This window comes from Humulus lupulus, chromosome 6 (assembly GCF_963169125.1).
Source record: "Humulus lupulus chromosome 6, drHumLupu1.1, whole genome shotgun sequence".
In the NCBI taxonomy this organism is placed as follows: domain Eukaryota; kingdom Viridiplantae; phylum Streptophyta; class Magnoliopsida; order Rosales; family Cannabaceae; genus Humulus; species Humulus lupulus.
In genome coordinates this window covers 28,280,132-28,291,207 of record NC_084798.1, presented here as the reverse complement: position 1 = coordinate 28,291,207, position 11,076 = coordinate 28,280,132, and positions in this window count along the sequence as shown.

The following is an 11,076-nucleotide window of genomic DNA, read 5'->3' as shown; positions in this document are numbered from 1 at the left end:
TATCTTTATGGTTGAGTCGTTTTGTTTTTCCTACCCCAGGTTATAAAATTAGACCCGAAACTTTTTATATGGCTTCATTAATGGCACATGGAACTAAAGTTTCACTTGCGCCTTCAGTTCTTGGTTATATTTACCGTGCTTTTCACAATTCAGTTGTACATTGTCAAGAAGAGGGTCAAAGTTTTCTACCTATGCATTATGTGATAGGTTGGTTGGCTGAGCATTTTCGTGATCTTTATAGCGGCTGGGGGCTCATTTTGGATTTTCCTCATTTAAGCAAGTATGTTGGCATTCCTGCTGAACATCGAACATTGAATGGAGCTAGGCGTTTTTTGAGAGAGGAAGACTATGTTATCCATCGACCATACTCTTTTCCGGTAGAAAAAGATCAAGACTATTTGGATGATGCAGACTTGTCTGACGAAAGGTTTGAGCTATTGATATCAATGCGCTCTTCTTTATTACCTGTGAGAGTAGGAAATGACATGTATATGGAACCATACTATCCAAATAGATTTGCTCGCCAATTTGGTTTTGACCAAGGTGTTCCATTAGATAACTTTTGTTTAAGCATCCGCAGGGAGGCACCATGTGAGATAGGCGATGTTGCCAAAGCTTGGGTTTTGATTTTAAGGAGAAATACTGGCATTCATTTTCATATCCCCAAGATTACTCGTATGGGTCAATGTACGTGGTGGTATTGTTGTTGGTGGGTGAAATCTCCATGTAATTGGCACAACTTACAACATTTAGCGAAATTAATCGCATCTTGAATCATAGTAGGCCAATAGTAACCCAACCGCTTTAATTGAGCTGCAGTTTTGGGCCAGCTTAATGGGTGCCACATGTATCGGCATGAGTTTCTTTAAGTGCATGTGCTGCCTCTTCTTTCGAGAGACATCTCAACAATATCCCATCGAATGAATGCTTGTACAATGTGTCATTAAAGACCACAAATCGAGACGCTCTTCTTCTTACATCCACTCTTTTCTTCAAGTCTTCTGGCAAGACTCCTTTTTGGATGTAGTCTTTGATTGGTTGATGCCAGTCGTTTTCATTTGCGTTGTCCAGGAAAGTTATCAAGTTGACTGTATTTTCTTCTTCAACTCTTTCCGTGGATTGGGATAGTACATGGCGCTCCCCTATGGTAATTTGGATATCTCTTTCTTCAGGAAGTGTTAGCGAAGCAGCTAAATTAGCTAACACATCAGCTTTACCATTTTTTGATCTAGGGATATGATTTAGAGTTATATCTTGAAATTGACCAAGCAAATATTTAGCCTCTTCATGGTAAGGGATTAAATTCTCATGCTTGACTGCAAATTCACCACTCATTTGTTTAATGACCAAGAGAGAATCGGCAAATACTTCCAATGATTGTATTTTCATTTCGAGTGCAACTTCGAGGCCGATAACTAACGCTTCGTATTCTGCTACATTATTGGTGCATATAGCTAGAATATGGAAAGAGTAAGGTATCAGGCCTACCGATGGTGTCACAAAGACAATTCCAGCACTTGCCCCACTATATTTTGCTGCCCCATCAAAGTATAATTGCCATGATGAAGTATCAACCATGAAAACTTCTTCGTCTGGAAGATCTTCTCGCAACTCCATATCGTCTGGAATTGGGTGTGCTGCCAGAAAATCCGCCAATGCTTGCCCTTTTATTGCTTTTTGCGGGACAAAGTTGATTTCAAATTCTGACAAAATCATAGACCATTTGGCCAGTCGTCCAGACAACACGGGCTTTGATAGAATAGATCTTAAGGGGTCAACTTTTGACACTAAAGTCATAGGGTGTGAGAGTAAATAATGCCGTAATTTTGTGACGGCAAAAATTAAAGCCAAGCACACTTTCTCGATTGGAGGGTAGTTTTGTTCTGCCCCTACTAAAGTTCTACTTAGGTAGTAAAGATCCACTTCTTTTCCCTCCTCGTTGTTCTGAGCCAGCAAGGCTCCCAAGGAGCGGTCAAGTGAGGTGATATATAATATCAATGACTTTCCTAAGATTGGAGCTCTCAACACTGGTGGGTGTAACAGGTATTTCTTAATACTTTCAAAAGCATTTTGGCATGCCTCATCCCAAATGAATGGGACATTTTTCTGCATCAATCTCGAAAAAGGTTGACATCTACCGGACAGGTTTGAGATGAACCTTCGGATATATGCAAGTCTTCCTTGTAGTCCACGTAGTTGACGTAAGTTACGTGGGGGAGGCATTTCCAAAATTGCTTTGATTTTTGCAGGGTTGATTTCAATTCCTCGATATCTGACGATAAACCCAAGGAACTTTCCTGATGTTACCCCAAATGCACACTGTTGACTGCGTTTTTAGCCAACGACGTGAGAACGTCAATAACGACAAGCCTTCAAGAGAAATAAAAACGACAACAGACGGTATCAACAAGAAAAGTAAATAACACAAGAGATTTTTATAGTGGTTCAGCCTCGATTGTCGGTAATAGCCTAATCCACTTAGAGTTGTGATTTATAGATCCGTACTCAAGATCAGATGGACTGAGCCAACTGAGTTTCTTCAGTACAGATTGTGAAAAATACAAGAATTCTCTCTTATTTCAGCACTTTCTCTCTCTAGAATAGACAGACCCAATTTTCTCTCTCTAGAAAGAAGAAGCAGAAGGAAGCCCTCTCATCCCATAAGCTCTCTATTTATAGGCCTGGGATCCTCAACTGATATCCCCTTACAATCGGGATATTTTATTATTCATCTTATATTTATATTACAATAAATGTTTAAAATATAACTAATTCCTCAATTTGAGTGAGGAATGAGAGATTCCCGCGTATGTTGTTGAAGCTGTCTCTGGGAACCTTGACTTAGTCTCCTCTAGCTAATTGATCCACCTCCTACTGACCACTCATGCAAGTGTTGGTCGGACGTGCATGGTGGTAGGACATGTTTTTGGGGGTTGAACGTGCATGGTGGTAGGACATGCACTTCTCTCCTCTAACATGACACTCTCCTCTAGCATGCCATGTTCCCCCTTGAACCAATCTCCTTGGCTTCTCCTCGGACCAAGGTGGTCCGAGGCAACCTCCTTGGTGCCTCACCTTGGACAACATTGAGGCAACCTCCTCCATAACATCTCGCCTTGGACAAGGTCAAGGCATTCTCCTCTAGCATCTCCCAAACATGTCCGATCGAACATTGTATAGGCTCTCCTTATCAAAATCTAAGTCTCCATTCTCTTGCATGAGACTCCTCCTCCTTAGCTACTTACCTTGGACACGTTCGAGCCAACACTTAGAAAACCTTGGGAGGCTTACCTCCTACTCACCCTTGGGGTCTCCTAGGACCACATCCTCCTTGGGGTCTCTTAAGACCACTTTCTTGAGTTCTCCTCGGACCTCATCCTTGGTTCTCCTAGGATCACTCTCTTGGGGTCTCCTAGGACCACATCCTCCTTGGGATCTCCTAGGACCATTCCCCTTAACTCTCCTAGAATGCACTCCCCTTAGTCTCCTAGGATGCATCTTCCTATTTTTTGGGTATAACACACACTTTAAAGGGTTCATCTTGAGATTGTGTTGCCTAAGCCTATCAAAGACTCGTTTCAAATCATCACGATGATTTGTCCTTTCTTTTGTTTTGACCACTAAATCATCAACATAACATTCAACAGTATTGTGCATCATGTCTTCAAAAATTGTGGCCATTGCTCTTTGGTAGGTTGCCCCTGCATTCTTGAGGCCAAATGGCATAACTGTATAGCAAAATATTCCTTTTGGTGTCCGAAAAGCAATGATTTCTTCATCTTCAGGTGCCATCTTGATTTGGTTGTACCCAGAAAACTCATCCATGAATGATAAGGCATCGAAACCAGTGGTAGCATCTACCAATAACTCAGTGATGGGGAGTGGGAATTCATATTTGGGCAAGCCTAATTAAGATCTCGGTAATCCACACATATGCGGAGTTGCCCATTTTTCTTCATCACAATGACAATGTTTGCGAGCCAAATGGGATACTTAACTTCCTGAATAAACCAGCAATTTCTTAACTTGTCAATTTCTGCCTCAATTTTGGGAAGTAGCTCTGGTCGAATTCTTCTTTGAGATTGTTTAATAGGGGTAGCGTCTTTCGATACTGCCAACCTGTGTACGGCAACCTTTGGATCCAACCCTGGCATGTCTTGATACCCCCAAGAAAATACATCTTTGTTTTCACAAAGGACTTGTTTGTACTGTGGTAATTCTTCTTCGGTTAATAAAGCACTGACAAATACAAGCTTTGGATCGTCGTCGGTCCCAAGGTTGATCTCTATTAAATCATCCACTGTTGCTTGTCCTCCGTCTTTGAATTCTTGAGGTACTGGTTGAAAAATTTCTATAAAATCTTCCGAAGGGTTTGAGCTCGAGCCTTCATCTTCTACGGTCAAACTTTCTTCAAAAGAGAGGTAATTGACTTGAGCAATATTTTCTTCATCTTCTTGTGTTTCATGCCCCTGGCAAATAGTAATTATCAAGGGTTTCTTTTGTTTTGGAACCCATTGCTTTTGTTTTTTAGTTGTCTTTGGTTGTGGAGCGCTTTGGAAAACAAGCCTCTCGAATGCTGACACTTGTGGGGTGGATGTGCTTGCTTCAAGTCTGTCAAACACCGACACCCGTGGGATGGGTGTGTGTACATCTTCATTGAGAAACATTCTTTGTTCCTCTTTTGTTAACTCATCTGGTTCAAAAGAAGCTTTTAAACAATCACTATTTTGATGGATTGTGATTCCTTTTTGCTTCTTAACATGGAACTTTGTCTTATCCACTTTGAAGGATTTCGGAGTTATAAAAGTTGAAGATTTTCTATTAAGAGTAACAACCCTTTTATTTTTCTTGCTATTCTCACCAAAAGTAATTGAAATTTGCATTTTACCCTTGGGTAGTGATTGATCAATTTTCCTTAGTGGTAAAGTAAAGCTTGTCATAAGGGTTGTCATCGAATCTTCAATCGGTGTCAAAGCTTTTTTCCCTACTCCTCGTTGACTTTTAGGAATGTATTTGAAGGTTCTTTTTTTACTAGATACCTTCAAATCCTCCTCTTTTGGTTGACAAGGTTTCATAGGGGGTAGTTGCTTAACTTGAAGGGATTTTTGTGAAGTTGAGCTTTCAGGACATTTGGCCTCCTTAAATTTCCCTTTCAAAACCGTGACATTAGCTGACTTGTAAAATTTTGCATCAGCGTAATTCACTTGTTCCCCATAAAAAGGATTCGAGTCTGCGTTAACACTTTTGACTTTTCCTTCCTTGCAAAACTTAAAGCATTGGTGAAGTGTTGAAGGAATGACCCCGTATTCATGAAGCCAAGGTCGCCCTAACAACATATTGTAGGATGTGTCTGAATCAATAACATGAAATAATACTTCAGAATTTAGTTCGCCTATTTCAACTTTTAATGTAATACTTCCCCTTACTTTTTCTCCAACTTGATTAAAACCTTGAATTGTCAATGATGACGGAGACAATTGGCGTGGATGCAAACCAACGTCTCTCAAGGTTTTTAAGGGAAGTACATTCACAGTTGATCCACAATCCAACATGATGCGGCTCACGCGAACCTTGGCAACCGTACCTGTCACGTAAAGGGGCCTATTATGCAAGGCGACTCCCAACTGACGATCCTTATCATCAAAGGTAATGCATGCCATACAAGAGGTATGTGTCTCGAGTGATGTAGGTTTTATTGGCTCTATCTTCTCCATATAAAATTCAGGACTTGTCAATGCAACAACAAGCGCATTTCTATGCTCGGGAGACATTTGCAATGCATCGTAAACACTCAAGAGAGCAGGGATGCACTTTAGATGAGCCAATATGTCATATTTTTCTCACGTCATTTCATTTTCACCAGTGCTTTTGTCTCTTCGACCGTCATTAACGAATTCTTTATTGGTCGAAGATGAAGGCTTTTGAAGGTTTTGTTTAGCTTTTTCAAGCTCTTTCGTTTCTTTTTCCTTCTTTGTGACAATTTTACACCGCATATCCTGCAAGGTAATTTCATCTACCTCCTTTTCATTTTCTGACGAGGTAGATTCATGACCTTCTTTTGCTAGTAAAGTCATGCAGCAATCTAACACACTGTCGTCACCAACAACCATCTTTTTTCGTAACTCTTCTGGTAAAAACTCCTCCAGAGTTACTAGATTTTGTTTTGGTTGTTCAAGCTCATTTCCTTTTAAAGCAGCTTTTTGCTTTCCAGTCCTTCTCTTATTCTTGTGATTCTTTGTCTGTGGTCTACTCCAAAATTTGACTCCGGAATTTCCAGATGAATTCCGAGATGGACTTTTAATTTTTGTGGACTTTTTCCAAGTACACATTTTCCATGTACTTTCCGAATCCCCTTCACTGTCATACCAATCATCCCAAATTTATAGATTGGGCTCTGTCATGAACTCATACAAAGTAGGAACATTTGGATTTCCTGGCTTTGGCATGTCTGAGTGAGCTTGAACTATTATAACTTCCTTATCAACTTCAAATGCCACAGAAATTACGTCCTTTTGTGTAGGATCGTTTGGTAATTAGTCATTTTCTACTAAGGAAGTCGTATTTGTCGCCGCTTTTCCAAGAGAAGAGTCAATTTTGATTTCCTTTCTCTTGATCATGCCTTCAATAATATTTTTGAGGATGTAGCAATCCGTCAATGGATGGCTCACAATTCGATGATACCGACAATAATTTGGGTCATTTGTCATATTTACTTCATTGGGTCGTTTAGGCTCGGGCAGTCTTATTGCCTTAGCTTTTAACAGCTCTTCAAAAATTTGGTCAACATCATCATCATCAAATGAGTATTTGACCTCCTTTCTCTCTTTGAGAGTAAATTTCTTTTGTGGTTCTCGTGCCTTCCCTTGGTCCTTGTTATTTCCAGTATTGACAAAAGTGGCCATTGATTCACCCTTCTTCAATGGCTTCTTATTGTCGAATCTTGGGCAGGGTCTGCCAGCCTTCTGCCGAGCAATTTGTATTTCGACATTGCACGCCTTTGAGACAAGCTCGTTGAAAGTTTTGGGCTCTACTGTGCCCATGAAGGTAGCCACCTCAGGGTTGAGGTTTCTAGCACACATCGAAACCGCAGCTTGTTCTGATAACCTTTCTGGACATTGAAGATTAAGATTTCTCCATCTGGTTATGAATTCATTGGAATTTTCACTGGCTCGTTGCTTCGTTTCCACCAGGTCATGGATGCTTATGGTCTTTTTTGAACTCACAAATTGTGCCAAAAAGGCTTTTTGCATGTTGTCCCAGGTATTTATGGATCCTAGGGGCAATTGAGTGTATCAGGTGAACGCTGCCTCTTTTAGCGATTGCACGAATTGTCTAATCAATAGTGTATCTGATTGGGCAGATTCACCACATGCAGAAGTAAAATATGCCAAATGCTCATGGGGAGAATCGTTAATTCCATCAAACTTTTCGAACTTTTGTTTAACATAGTTTGGTGGAAACGGGATTTGGTCATAGTAAGCCAGGTATGGCTTATGATATCCCAGAATCGGCATATTTGTTGCAGTCTGGTATTCTCGAATACTCTCCATGATAAGAGCCTTTAGATCTTGTTGAGGTTGAACACCGGCTAGTGGTGGTTGCACACCAGACGGTGATGGTTGTGTATTGCCTACGGGCGGTGCTGAAGACGAGGAATTTTGCCCGATCTCACTCTCTTTTTGTCTCACGTTAGCTTGATGAGCTAATTGCGTTGAGAGTCGGGCTACTTCTTCATCTCTCTCAGCCAGTAGTCTTTGAAGTTCCAGAATCTTCTCTTCACTACTGATTGCCCCAGTTACTAATACTGGCATATTTTTATCATTGCCAATGGTTAGTGCTTCAAACTGAGTAATGAGGTCATCGGACACCCCCTTACTCTGTTCGACAAAGGGAGTGTCTTCTAGAGAGTGTTCAGATGTGCAACTCCCCTCTTCCTTAACTTCTTGAACAAGGGGGTTCGCCGATTCCTGAACGGGAATTGAACGCATGGCACGGGCTCTCGATCGAGTTACAGGTCCCGTATAGGATGTAGGCTCGACATTTGAAGTGACTCTTTGGTCGATATCCCTTAAGGAACATCCATTCACCATGTTCTTTTAGGAACGAATTAGGGTTTGCTTTGGGAACCCATACATTGTCACTTCTAGCCTTCTTTGAGAGGGTGAAAGGCGTCATACACCCCTCATCTAGTCTTAGACGTAATAAAGGGTGTTCGTTGTTCTCAACAGATGCCCCCTGTTGTCTTTGGCGGTTGACAGGTATCACGATCATAGGCTTGATCGACATATCCCTTATTAATTCCCGTGTTTCAAGAGGATTTGGTGAGGGTGATGTTGTTGTCCCCTTCCAGCCTCTCGTTGCCTTCCTGCCTCTCAGAGTTTGAGACGCCAGTGTTGCTTCGGTTTCCTTTACAGAAATAACCATCACTGAAGCAACAGTGGCCAAGAAAATTGGGATGGAACCAATCATGAAACATTCCTGGCCCCATTCCCTCTGGGTAGTTATGGGACAACCATTCGTTGTTGGCTTCCCTTCCGCCTTAATAGGCTTTGAAATTGACCTCTTCATTGACTGGGTTTGCCTCTTTTTAAAGCCTTTCGCGGATTTACCTCTCAAGGCTTGCTGAGTCTTAGAGACATCTTTCACAACTTTTCCTTTTCCACCCTTTCTAGCTAGTGTAGCTTTCTTCACATCCTCTACAGGTTTGGGTACACTACATGAAATGGGTACCCGATCAATTTAGAATGCTGCTAGGAAGCGATTTCTTTTCTCTCCTGCGTTAGAAGAGGTCGTTGGTAACTTGTGGAAGTAAACGGTCACTTATGATGCCATTTTTCCCCTGAAAAGGGTAAACAAAATTAGCACCAAAATTTTAAAGTTCAAGAATAGTCATCATAGTTGGAGATGAAAAGGAGAATGGGTCCCACTAGGCGTGCCAAAATTATGTTAAGCAAAAATTTCATATTTAGAAAATTAAAAATAAATGCAAAACACAATTTCACATATGTCAAATTTATAGCATAAGATTTTATTTATTTAAGTTCGACCCATCCGAGATTATAAGAATAACCTCTTAATTACAATCCTTTTGTTTAAAGGAAATACCATTTGATTTCAATTACGATGATATTAAATAATTTGAAACAATTTAGGGAGAACTGAGATGCATTTGGAATTGCAGCTGAACTCAATAATTTTGGCTAACTGAGTTGCCTACATACCTTCTTTGTGAAGGATCAAGCCACTTATAGTTCGGATTGAGATATTTTAGAATTTGAATATAAGAATTCCGGTATATAACCATTTTCAGGAATTCTTTGCCATTTGAAAATTTGGAAAAATTCCTAGGTGGATGACCTTTTATGGAATTTTGAGATTTGTGTTTTTATACCATTTTGCGGTATTGGCAACTGCACTTAGTCTTAGCAACTAAGCTGCCTACGTATCCTTTTTTAGGAATCAAGTCAAACGTAGTTCCGGTATTTTCAAAGATTTTATGATGCTTTGATAATTAAAAGGTGAATGACTCCTTTTTGAGATACCATTTATTATGGTTTTTAAATTTTAGTGCACTTTTGAATTTGTAGGTAAAATAACCATTTTTTGAGATTTTGTGAGGTAAATGACCTCTTTGAAATTTCAGAATGATATTTCATCATTTGAATTGATTTTGGTGAGCTCATTTGAGATTTTGTACCATTTTGTATGGTTTTAAAATTTGATCATGTTGGCGACAATTTTATGTCTTAAAATCTCTTTATATTTTTTTTTCTCAATAATTTATTTTATATATAAAGAGATTATTAAAAATCAAAATTTTAATTGATTATTCCAAAATTTGTGGGAAATAATCTAAAATTTTATATCAGATAATATCATTATTTTAAAATTAAATTTTTTTTTTTAATTTGAATTTAAAATTTTGAAATGAAATCTGACTGTTTTATGTTTTGAATTTGTCAAATAATATAAATATCTTAAATTTTGAATTTAAATTTGGTTTCAAATTCAAGATATTTTTATTATATATTATTTGATTATTAATTATATATTTGAGTCCATTCAATGACTAAAGTGAAGACGAAGCTACTACCGCAATTTTTTTGACAGAGCACATACAATTTTTTTCAGCTCATCGTAAGACCCTCTCTTTTCTTCGTCTTTTTTTTATCTATATATAACAAGACTCACATATATTTATATATATATTATCTTTCGGTCTAATATATATATATATGTATACAACAACTCTGTAATTTCTTCCTGCATAGATATGAATATATGTATTTGCGAATTGATTTAGGAACCAACATAGCAGTCCAATATGTATAAATATATTCCATTTTTTTTTCTTGACTAGGTATCTGTTGTTTTGTTTTGACTTATGGCGTTGGGAACTGATAATCAAAATCACTATACAATTATGATTTAATTAAACTCCACGCCACTTTATATACTCCCATATATATATATATATATTTAATTATAATATGTATATTGATATTTGGGTGTGCAGAAAGTCAAAGAACTATATATTATATATAAATTTGTACACAGACTTTCGTGGTCATTTTTTACAAACTTATATATATATATCATAGATTTCAAATACTTAATATATATATATATACCTCATCTGTTTTATTTGTCCCATTATATATGAATTGATTTTTTTTATTACAATGGGGTTTTATATATTATGATTCTTTGGTTTTGAATCTTTCTTAGAAATCTTTAGTGGCTTTTCAATTTGGTACTTTGTCATGAGGTATTAAATTTGGTCACCAATCTTGTTTTATTGCTTCTTAATCAAAATTAAGATTTTGTAATAATTTTGACAGCATAATAGTCCAACTTTATTTTTTAGAAAAAAAAAAAATTAAGAGCAAAATGAGTGCATTCTATAGATTTGGAATGTAATGAGTGTATTCCATAGATTTGTGGTGGAACGAGTGCATTCCTTAGATTTAAGAATGAGTGCATCCATTGATATTTTTTTTGGCGAAATGAGTGCATTCCGTAAGTTCATGGTAGAATGAGTGCATTCCTTAGATTTAAGGATGAGTGCGGATTGAG